We start from the raw sequence: 12,631 nt of genomic DNA, 5'->3' as shown, positions 1-12,631 counted from the left end.
TGCAGTGATGGTGAATAAAACTTGCTATTCAGGGGTGACAATGGCTCTTTGACTGGGAATGTAGCATGCTTGGCAGAAGTGAATGATTTCTGGGAATGGGTGTAATTCTGGGAACAAATACTTGGGAAAATTAGAATCCCACAGGTGAATGTGCTCATTTTGGTTTAAAAATTTGTCCTTACTATAGCATTGGTGCTTTAGTAGGTAGGGAGGGGAAGCAGCGTCCTTAATTTGGAAGTCTATGTCTGCTAATGGAAGGTTTTCGATATCCAGGTGAAGGGTTTGCAGAGGTCTTACGTCCAGAGAGGTTTGGGAAGCCATAATTTGGATTACTGAATTGAATTGGGCTTTCAGCAGTTTCAGAAGCTCTGGAATAGTTGGGGGTAATTACAGTCTGTAAAAGGGTTTGGGATGTACAAATAATTTTTTCTTCAATTTCAGGAAGGTTTCTAAATCAATTCAATTAATTAACCACTTAATTACACCTATGCGTTTTTAAATTCAAGGGTCGTTTTGGTTGTTTCGAAGAATACCTGGAAATTGGTAGTCTAGCGTGTAAACGGGTTTTGTGGTACCTGTAGAAGGTACTGAAGTTTCAAATGTCAATTAGCTGCTTCAATTGGGTATCCACAACATCTTTAGGCAGCAAAAGGTGGTCAATTTGGTCGCACAGAGGTTCAAGGTGTCGTAAATGGCTTAGCAGAGGTTTACAGTGAAAATGAAAGAAAAGAGTGAATTGGGGCCTTTTTCAGCCTTTTAACCAATAAGAGTAATAGTTTTGCGCGGAAATTATTAAATGAACAGTGGGCAGTTTTTGGTTTAGGCAGGGAGGTGGTTTTGTGCTCCATCGCACTGCTTTTGGATGTCTGGTGGTATTTTTCACGATCACGCAATGTAACGTGGTTACGCCACATAGCCCAAGAGCGCTCTGCCAAAACCGTGAATCTCGCGTGCTCTCAGGTTGTTATCAGTTGGATGATGAATCTGCGTGATATGGTTGTACACCGTCAGATCTGGGGGTAGGAGATCAGAGGGATATCGCATAGTTGAGTTGCACGAATGCAGTTGGGAAAGTGTTTGACAGGGCTAGGGGCTTAATCACACAGTATTGTAATTAATTAACCAATAATCTTGGGGTTTTTCAATATAGTGAAATGGTTAACAAAGGGGGACCATGGGCTATGTGGTGGGGTTTTTAAACTACACCAAGGGTTGGTGGGTCAAAAAGGGTATTGGGGCAATATGAAGTGGGGGACATTAATTAGATAATATCGGGGCATAGAAAAAACTTAGGATAAAGCATTTTTGTGGGTTTTTAAGGGGAAAGGGAAATTAATAAGGGGGAAAAGTCATATTTGTAATGGGGAATGGGTTTCACACTAATGGAAGGGGTTTTGGGAAGGGGGAATGATTTTTTAAGGGTAATTTCTAGGGAAATGTGTGAAACCAAGGGGTAAAAGGTCAAAATGATGGGGAGAGATATTTATAAGTAATTAAGGGATAATGGCATAAATTAGAAAATAAGTATGTGGGGGTATAGTGAAATGAGGGGAAATTAGTAAACAAACTTGGTGAATATCCTTTCTTTCTCACAATTCCCCCTACACATGAAACATAGGATTAAGCATGATGAATGTGTTTTTGACTTAGCAACCTTGTGCATTTGAAATACTTCTTCTACCTACCCTTTATTTACCCTAACATTTTCTCTTCATTTATTGGGTGCATTTGAGCTTGTTGACCCTTTATTTCCTTTTCTTTTGATAAGAAAACAATCTAATTCTAACCTTATAACTTCCAATGGCTCAGATTAAACTGATGAGCTCATTTCTATTCTCTACCTAACTACTGATCTGCCAAGGTTAAATAGTTTGGCTAGATCTTTATTCTCTATCTATCAACATCAAATTTAAAGCATGAATGAGTCAATATTAAGCTATTTGACCATCATGCATTTTGGCATTTTACAAGCTGCACACAATCTTATTTTGCATAGTAAAGTAAAAGGTAGTGACATTTGAATTTGCACACATTCATGATCTATTTTATTACTTTTGGGGGTTCATATTTTTCACTTTTTTTTAATCTTTTTTCTTTCTTTCTATTTGTCCTTTGATTATTCTTTTAGGACATACCCTCTTTACATTTTTTAATTTTTAATATGGGAAACATTTTGCAGAAAGAAAAAGTATGCACAATATTGTAAGACTAACCATAGCCAATTCAAAGTTATGAATCCTATTATTATAGGACCCTAAAAGTGTCTCCACATGGGGATGTAATTTCTTGGTGAAATGACAAGAACTTTAAGATCAATAGCCTTTGAATTTTTTACTATAGTTACCTTGTAATTTGCTTCTCTGTGGTCCTACTTTATTCATACTTATGATGGTAAACCTTTCAAAGCTCAGAGCCTTCTCTTTGGGCTTCAACTTTAAAATATTACCATCCAATGCAATCTAAACTCTGCAATGTTATATACAATGAGAAAAGTAAAATGAACTAGTGTTAAGCTCTGGATAAGTAGTGCTTTAGCATTCTACCATTGACAGGTACTCTTGGTAGATCTGTTCGATCTAACTCTCTCAAGAAAAATTCATTGTTACCTCTGTAACCATAAATTATATAAGGGACTTGCCATAGGAAATCAAATTTTCCATGTTTACCTTTCCCTTATCTTCTAGAATCCCATTTGAGAACTTTATCACCTATGTAAAAATCAAAGCTTTAGTCTTTTTATCAAAAGTCCTTTTGATTTTATCCTGGATCACTTATGATTTGACATAGACTCCTTCTATGGTTTGCTGCAAATGTATTGTCTGATTTATCCTCCTTTGGATATCATTTGGTTCTACTTGCAACTCTTGAATGATCTTAATCGTTGGCACTCCAAAAGAGGATGGAGAAACAACATCCATTCCATATACTAACTGATAAGGAGATGTACGAATGGACTTTTGGTTAGTTAGTATGTCTGCCCATAGGGCATTTACTAACTTTTTGTTCCAAGTCTTCTTGTTGTCTTCTAGTAGTTTCTTGATGACATTAAATGTTTGAGGATTCTACAAGTCGATTACCTTGATGGTAATAGGAAGTGGAATGGCCAAGGGTAATGTGATATCTGTTACAAAAGTCTATCATTTTCTTGGATTTAAAAGCAGCTGCATTATCAGTAATGAGCTTTTGGGGGCATCTAAATCTTGAAAGGATATTATTTTCAAGGAATGAGATAATGATAGAGTCTGTGGCTTGTCTAGAAGGGATGGCTTCTATCCGTTTAGTAAAGTAATCAGTGGCTATCAAAATCCATTTATACTAGGCTGAGGAGGTTGGGTGGATTTCCCCAATGAAGTCTAAACCCCATTGTTGAAATGGCACTTCTGTGGATATGGTTTTAAGAGGTAGTGGTAATAGCTTCCTTTTACCTTCAAATATTTGGCACTTATGACAGGAGGTCACATGTTTCTTGACATCTGTAAAAATGGGTGGGCAGTAAAAACCTGCCCTTAGAATCTTATTAGCAATAGTTTTCCAATATAGGTGTCCTCCATAATCTCCTTCATGAAATTATTGCATAATTTGTTAGCCTTATCTTTTAATAAACAATTTAATAGAATGCTACCATTATCTTTCCAAAATAAAGCTTTATGTATGATACAATATTTCATCGATTTCATTTTCAAAAATCTAGCTTTAGTTCTAGATAAACCAAGAGGAGCTTCTAGGTTTAGTAAAAAAAATATGATGTATGCACACCAAGGTGAATCTGTAAAAGGTTCATTGTTCTGTGGAGTCACCATCTTTTCCTAATCATCTAGGCCACTATTGAAATTTATATCTAAGGCCTGATAATTCGATTTAGCCATGGGTTTAGCTAAACCTTGGCCTTTGATAAGTTTTGTAGGCTTTATTTCTATGTCATATTCCAAAATAGTGGAAATCCATTTGCCTATCTTTCCTTTAGGGCCATCCTGTGTCAAAATGTCCTTTACTACCGAATTTGGAACATAAGCAATGATGTGTGAATACAAGATGTATACTCTGAAATCTTTAATAACTTTTATTAAAGTAAGTGTTTGTTTTCCCATTATGTTGTACTTTAGTGTAGCATCTCTCAAAGATTTGCTGAAAAATTCAATAGGCTTCTCATAACCTTGATCATTATTTTGCAATAAGACTGCTGCAATAGTATGTTCTGAAGCAAAAGAAAAATTATAGTCTTGTTGGAAATCAAGACTTATGAGGACTAGTGTTTTGGTAAGGGCTTCTTTGATTGCCTCAAAACATTGTTTAGCCTCCACTGTCCACTTAAGTGCTGAATATTTCCTTAACATGTTATTTTGTTCTCTAATTAATTATGCTAAATGAGAAATGAATCTCGTGAGAAAATGTATTTTGCCTAAAAATGACTATAATTCTTTGATGTTTCTAGGATGAGTGATGGGCAGGATTGCCTCTATTCTATATGGATCTATTCTAATTCCATCTTTGGATATTATGTGTCCCAAGAGTTTACCTTCTTCTAGACCAATGAGTGTCTTTTTGGGATTTAAGGAAATACCAAATTTTCTGCATTTAATGAAAACTCTTCTTAGGTGATCTAAATGTTCGTTATCTAATTTAGAAAATACTATGATGTCATCTTGGTAAACAACTAGAAAGTCATGGATTTCTTTGGAAAAATCTATATCCATAACTCCTTGGAATGTTGCTCCTGCATTCATTATTCCAAAAGGCATCTTCAAATACATGAAAGTACCCCAAGGAGTAGTAGATGCAGTCATTGCTTGGTCCTCTGGTTGAACTAAGATTTGGTTATATCTAGAAAATCCATGAAGCAATGAAATTCTGGATGAGCCTACTACCCTCTGAAGAATGTGGTTCATTTTTGGGAGAGGATAGTTGTCTTTTAATGAGACTTTGTTCAAGTTTCAAAAATCAACACAGAGTTTGATTTCCCCTGTTTTATTGCTAGTAGTGACCAAATTAGATACCCAATCTAAATATCTGATGGGCGCTATGATTTTGTTGACACCTAATCCTTGTGATTGGGTGAATTTTTGTAAATAGATAAATAGGAAATATGAATAGTCATCGGGAGATGAACTGAATAATCATTCCCTCATGTATATAATGAGGACCTACTTGATGGAATAATACAGTAAAATTACTTCTGCCTTATGGAGTTACTGCCTGGCCTGACATGGTATCAGAGCCAACTCCTTTTTTATCTCTCATGCTCCTTGTAACTCCTCTGTCTATCTGCCATATTCCATTATCTGCGCTCTGTCTACCATATTCCTTTACCTGTGCTCTCTGTCTGCCAGAAGGCAACTGTCCATAAACGTTTGCTATTCTGCCACATCCTTTACCTACACTCTCTGTCTGCCAGAAAGCGACTGTCCATAAACATTTGCTGTTCTGACTAGTTTCATAAAAAAAAAGGCAATGTTGGACTGTCCATACTATGACTATGCTTGAAATCATCTATAATTTTTGAACCCCACATGCCCTCCATTGCCGACAAAAGAGATCTTCAGGAACCCTAAACGCGCCCTGTGTGCACACCATCACTACCCCGAACATCAACGCTGAAATGAGCACAGCCTCGACGCTTGTCATGAAGACGATAAAAATCGTAAGGACAGTCAGGATCCCCAGCACCTCTCGCTTGTTGCAGGGTATATCGGGTAGAACCAAGGGCTACCTCCTCAATAGATAAAGGAAGATCCAGCCCCTTGGAGCGGAATGAGGAGGAAAAATCGACACGGGGTTGGATAGAAGACTGAAAGTGAGGATGCTAGAGAGCAAGAGGAGGTAACTCATGCAAAAGTATGTCTAGTTCTTGCGGACCCTGGTGACCACTTCTACCATGGACACGGGCTTTGCTAGGGAGTTGCGGTCTACGATGTTTTGCCAGAACCGAGACCTCGTTCTAGTGGTGGTGCCTCCCGGACGGGTACTTTTGAATGGTATTGAAATTTAAACTATGACAGTATACCACTTTATATGCGTGTTAGCCTTTTTTCACATTGCCTTTTATATGATGGACATGGCATATAATGGATTAAAATGTTATATGCGGTGAAGATTTTTAGCGCAACAGAATTCTATTCATGCCTTCCAATGGTCAATGGTATATGAATGGCGTAGCGGAATTCTATTCCTGCTCCGGTTTTGGATGGTTTTAATACACTGTTGTTTTCATACATACACTGGTATATATAATGTTTGGTGTGGCTACTATTTTCATATAGGCTATATTCCATATATACCACACTGTTGGGCTACCATAGTGTTGTTTTCATAAAGTTGTTTTCAAAGTGACTAACATAGTTAACGCTGCTGCGTTTGACTGTGTTTAATATATTGTTTGGGGCCAAAATACACTTTGATATCAGAATCATTTTTTTTAGCAGCAGAAGCTTTTTTTCTCCACAAAAGCACATTTTTTTGCCAGAAGGAGTATTTTACAGCTCTCGGATTTTACAACGTATTCAATCATATCTATGGTGGGAATAGTTCTCACTGGCAAGGAGAACTATCTGGAATGATCCCGGATGATAAAACACACCCTCATTTTCAATGAGTTGTGGAAAGGAGTGTGTGTCGGAGACGGAGACAATGAACGAGTACAACCTACCTTAGACAAAGAGCTCGTCATTTGGGAAAACAAGAATAGAAAAACTTATGCATTAATCATAGCATCTATAAATGAAGAGGTGAATCACCATATTTCATCATATTCAACTGCCTTTGAAGCCTTATAAAAGTTGAAAGAACTCTATGACTCACATTTTGCACTTGAAGTTGTTCAACTCATGATTAAACTCTTCACTCTTGAATTGCAAAATAATGATCCTCTTGCTCTTGCATCTGAAGCAAATTCTATAATGCAGGATATCAAATCCACTAAGGTTGAATTGGATATTCCTCTTATCGCTTTTCTCAAGGCACTTTATCCTACTTACTCCAATTATCTTAAGTCATTGCAAGCAAATGGAAATCTCAAAGATATAACCTTTGACTCTTTTGTGAAAAAGTTTGCTGAAAGAGAGAAAGCTTTTGGAAATAAGACGGCCCTTGAATCTTCTGAAGAGGCTGTGTGCCTTAATCATAAAGAAAAACATCCTGCTCAAGATTCTACAAGAGGAAGAGGTGGTCGAGGAGGAATAGGAAGATATTTCAGAGGCAGGGGGGAAGACATTCTCAAGGAGAAAAGGAATATTTGCACTGCATATGCTGCAAAAGAAATGGATCACATGATGCCTCTACATGCAAGCTACCATCAGACAAAATTGAGCAAAAAAGAAACCAACAGAAAGGTAAAACTGATGATACAGACAAAGGTAAAGCACCTGAATCCACTCACTATGTTGTGGCACAATGTAACATTGGAGTAAATGAAGATTTATTTAATGCTTCACTTGCTTCTTGGAAAAATGATTGGTTGCTTGATTCAGGAGCAACCTACCACATGACTCATAGAAAAGATTTTTTTGAAGATTTCACTGACAATGTTGATGGAGCAGTATACTTTGCAGATCAATAAAAAATCAAGCCATCAGGGCTTGGCATAATCAGGCTTAACCTGCCTGGTCTTCCAGACTTTCTTCTGCATCATGTTCTATATCTCCCACAGCTCAAGAGAAAATTGTTGTCCTTGTTCCACATCCACCAGTAAGGTCACTCCATTCATATGTTTGATGGCAAGATTGAGGTAAGAAAAGCATCTGATCACTCACTTGTCATGAGGGAAATAGAAGAAGAAAGGCTTATCAAGCTGCAAGGAACCTCTGCTCATGCACAACATTTCTCATACAGTTCTCATCATGAAGAAGGTACACTTCCATCAAGTTTATTATGGCATGCTAGATTTGGACATTTGAACTATGACAGTCTCCGCTTGTTGAAGAAAAATGGTGTTGCTGGTTTGCCTACAATTCCTAGGAAACTTAAGCAATGTGATGCTTGCATTCTAGGAAAGCATAACAAACAGTCTTTTCATGATTCACATTCAAGAGGACATAGAAAACTCAAACTCATTCATTCAGATTTATGTGGTCCAATGCTTGTTCCTTCTACAAATGGAAATAAATATATCATGACATTTATTGATGACTACACCAGAATGTGTTGGGTTTATTTATTGAAGAACAAATCTGATGCTTTTCAAACATTCAAGAATTTTCATAAATGGATTGAAAATGATGCACAATCTCATATTGGGTCTATTCGCACTGATAATGGAAAACAATACACATCAAATGAATTTGAAAACTATCGTTGCCAACATGGGATCAAACATCAAACAACTGTGCCTTATAATCCCCAACAGAATGGTGTAGCTAAAAGAATGAATAGGACAATCTTAAATATGGTACGATCCATGCTCTTCTTCAAAAATGTAAAGATAATGTTTTAGGCTGATGTTGTTCTATGTGTTGCATATATAAAGAATAGATGTACATCTAATGCTATTAGAAACAAGACTCCATATGAAATGTGGTATGGACATGTTCCTTCGGTAAAGCATCTCAGGGTCTTTAGTTCCACATGTTATGCCTTGATACCAAAGGTACATAGAAAAAAACTTGGTGCTAGAGGTCGTAAGCGTATATTTCTGGCATATTCAAACACCTCCAAAGCATACCGCCTCTATGATGAAGTAAATAAGAAATTTTTTGTATCTAGAGATGTAATTTTCCTTGAATCATCCAAAACTGACAATGTTGTTGAGTGGAAAATTGATCGCTTGGATAGATTCGCAAAAGCAAAATCATTTCAAGAATTTGGTAATCAGATTCCACATCTTGAAGGGGGGATTCCTATACTAGATCAACATGTGTAATCTTCTTCTGAAGAACACTCTCCCCCACATGAAACTCCAACAACGGATGATGCTTTAAGTGATGTGATTGATAGAATTGGGAGACTCAATCTTCATTCAGTCCCAACTCAATCAATGGAGCAGCCTGGACCATCTAAAAAAGGTCCGCCAAAGTGGGTGACAAAGACACTTGAAAGTGTTCATCCTGATGAAGTTAGAAAGACAAGAACCAGAAATTTAAACCGGAAAAATGGAGGTGATGTAGATGACTCTAATTCACCTGTTGATGTGGATGTTTCTTATGATTGTGAATTAAACTTGTCTACAAATTTTGAACCAACTTCCTTCAAAGAAGCTGCTTCTCATGATGAATGGAAAGAAGCGATTCAAAAGGAGTATGATGCCCTCATAAAGAATGACACTTGGAAGCTGGTTGATCCTCCATTGGGAACCAAACCAATTGGCTACAAGTGGGTCTACAAGAACAAGTATAAAGCTGATGGCTCACTTGACAAGCACAAAGCTAGGCTTGTGAAAAAAGGTTTTGCACAGAAGGAAGGGGTCGATTATGAGGAGAATTTTTCCCCCATAGCAAAATGGGCTACCATCCGGACACTCTTTGCACTAGCAACTCAGGAGGGTTGGAAAGTCCATCAAATGGATGTAAAAACTGCTTTATTGAATGGAGAAATAAAAGAGAATGTTTTTATGTCCCAGCCTGAGGGATTTGCTGTGAAAGGACATGAACATAAAGTATGCAAACTTTTGAAGTCCTTGTATGGCCTCAAACAAGCACCGTGAGCCTGGTATGAAAAACTAATTGAGCATCTCCTGAAACTCAATTTCAAACATTTTGATCTTGATGATGCAACTTTATTTGTCAAGAAAGATGGCAAAACAGTTGTATATCTTGTGGTATATGTAGATGATCTTTTGATGACAGGGAACAATGAAAGCTACATTGCATCCATAAAGAAGGAATTGGGGAAAAGTTTTGAAATGACTGATTTGGGCTATGTTCATTACTATCTTGGCATTGAAGTAACCCAACATCCAAAGTCCATATTTCTTTCTCAAAAGAAATACATTGGAGACATGTTGAACAGGTTTGGCATGATAGAGTGCAATCCTCTTGCTACTCCAATGGAACAAAACTTAAAGCTCACATGTACTGAAGGAAACGAATTTGAGGATGGAACAAAGTATAAACAGCTGGTAGGAAGTCTCAACTACCTAACTACTACCAGACCAGACATTTCGTTTGCTGTTGGAATCCTCTCCAGGTTTATGCAAAAGCCTTATGAGGGACATTGGTCTGCTACAAAAAGAGTTCTAAGGTACTTGAAGGGAACTCAAGACTTTGGAATCAAATATACACAGGTGGGCGACATCAGTTTGATTGGATAATCTGATTCAGACTTCGATGGAGACATAGAAATTGGGGTATCAACTTCAAGATATGCTATGAGTCTTGGATCAGGAGCTGTCTCCTGGAGATCATGCAAACAATCAGTTCCAACAGATTCCACAACAGAATCAGAATAGGTGGCAGCAGCTGAAGCAACAAAGTAAATTGTGTGGCTCAGGAAAATTCTTGAAGATTTGCAGGTATAACAAGTACAATCAACTCCACTCATGATTGACAATACCTCTGCAATAAAGTTGACCAAGAACCCAAATTTCCATGATCGAACGAAGCACATCAATACTAAATATCATCTGATTCGACATCGTGTTGAGGCCAAAACAATCCATCTCTGTCATTGTTCCAAAAATGAGCAAATTGCAGACATCTTCACCAAAGCACTTGGAAGGGAAAATCTTGAACAATTCAGAATGATGCTTGGACTCACCAACATCCCTTCAAATTAATGGGGGGAATGTTGACACCTAATCCTTGTGATTGGGTGAATGATTGTAAATAGATAAATAGGAGATATGAACCGTCATCGGGAGATGAACTAAACAGTCTCTCCCTCATGTATATAATGAGGACCTACCTGATGGAATAATACAGTAAAATTATTTCTTCCTTATGGAGTTACTGCCTGGCCTGACGGATTTGGGCATCATACATCCTTTTTACCTCTTTTTCAATTAATGGCATAAGAACTGAATTAATTCTCCTAAGCTTTTATTTAAAGGGTTTATGATCTTCTTTGATCAGTATCTTATGTTGAATTATGCTGGTATCATAATACTTAAGGTCTTCATAACTCTAGGAAAGATATCTTAAAACTCTTTTAACATATTTATATATTTCAGTTTTTCATGCGAAGGTAATTCTTTGGATAGTTTGATAAGCGTGGGTTTTTCTTCAGTTCCTATGTTGCATTCTTCTATATCCACTCTTAAAGGTTCCATTTTTGGCTTCCTAGCTACATCATTTGAATCAAACAAATCTTCTAATGGGACTAATCCCTTAGGCAAAAAGTCAATTTTAAGGTTTAGAATTTCAGGATCACCATTCATTATTTTTTCTATTTCTACCTTTTCTAACTTATCTATTTCTGCTTTAGTGAAATTAGTGGGTTTACCTACCTCTAAAGCATTTACATCTATCTCAATATCTACGTTATTATCTATAGTACAAACTGTATCTATATTACAGTTTTGAAACTCTCCTTCAGCATTCATGAAATCGTAAATTTGAGAATCTTATGAAAAAATCTGCCAATATTTTAAATTGTCAGGTATAACAGGCCTATGTCCCACTTCTGCAGTGTATTGTTGGTTGGGCTAAAAAGGAAATTTTCAGGTACTAGAAAAAGTGGCCAGACTGTGAGCTTGCATGTTCTGCTTCCTAAGAATGGCAACAAAATCAGTTTTCAAAAGGTCCTTAATCAAATCTAGGACAATCTCTTTATATTGGCTAAGTCTGGGATTATTCACAGATTATTCAACTTTGATTTGTTTTATAATCAATTATGAGTCTCCTATTATAGAAACTGTCTTAGCTCCAAGTTTTCTAACCATTTGCAGTCCTAAGATTAAAGCTTCATATTCTACCATGTTGTTTGTGCATTTAAAGTTTAATCTAAATGCATGACCTTTAGAATGATTATTTTCCATGTTGTGAATCCAAACTCTTGCACCTGCTCCTAATCTATTCACAGAGCCATCAAAATCTAAATGTCATAGAGACTCATGAAAAATGTTTTCACTATCAGGTGTTTTGTATTTTTCTTCTACAGCTGTGATTTCATTTTTGTCATTTTCTGAATTGTACAAGATAAAAGAGTCCATATCATAATGCATGGAGTATATAGGGAAATTCTATGCTTTTTCTGCACTACTCACCATGTATTTCATTAATGTTTCTCTGTAAAGTTTCCTTTGTTGACCGAAAACAGTGATGGTGGCATATGACATATCTAACTGTAAATATCCCTACAATTTTTCTCCCCATGGGTGGGATATACTTGGGTGGGATATCAGCAGCTACTATGTCCATGACAATAGTCTTTATTTGGCACTGGACTAGAGTCACACACAAATCTTTAATTAGGCTAAGACACTTGACTTGGCTAGAATCAAAGGAAAACAGGCCCTTGTATGGTCTAGTGATATCTAAGTTTAATCTCTCCATGATTTATTTTGGCATTAAGTTATGCGATGCCCCTGAGTCTAGCATTACATTATGTAAATTTTTATCATGAACAGTCAAGCTAATGTAGAAAAGAGGGATACGCCCTTGTTGGTGGGTTCCATTTACTTCAAGACCAAAGAATAACTCAGGTTGATCATCATTCAAGCTTACGTCATCCTCTCCTTCACCTATATTTAATGTTAAAATGATTT

The sequence above is a fragment of the Pinus tabuliformis genome, chromosome 4_2, assembly GCF_031772625.1.
Source record: "Pinus tabuliformis cultivar Carrire ecotype Pingquan chromosome 4_2, CPIR1, whole genome shotgun sequence".
In the NCBI taxonomy this organism is placed as follows: Eukaryota; Viridiplantae; Streptophyta; class Pinopsida; order Pinales; family Pinaceae; genus Pinus; species Pinus tabuliformis.
Note: the sequence above shows the minus strand (reverse complement) of the source record.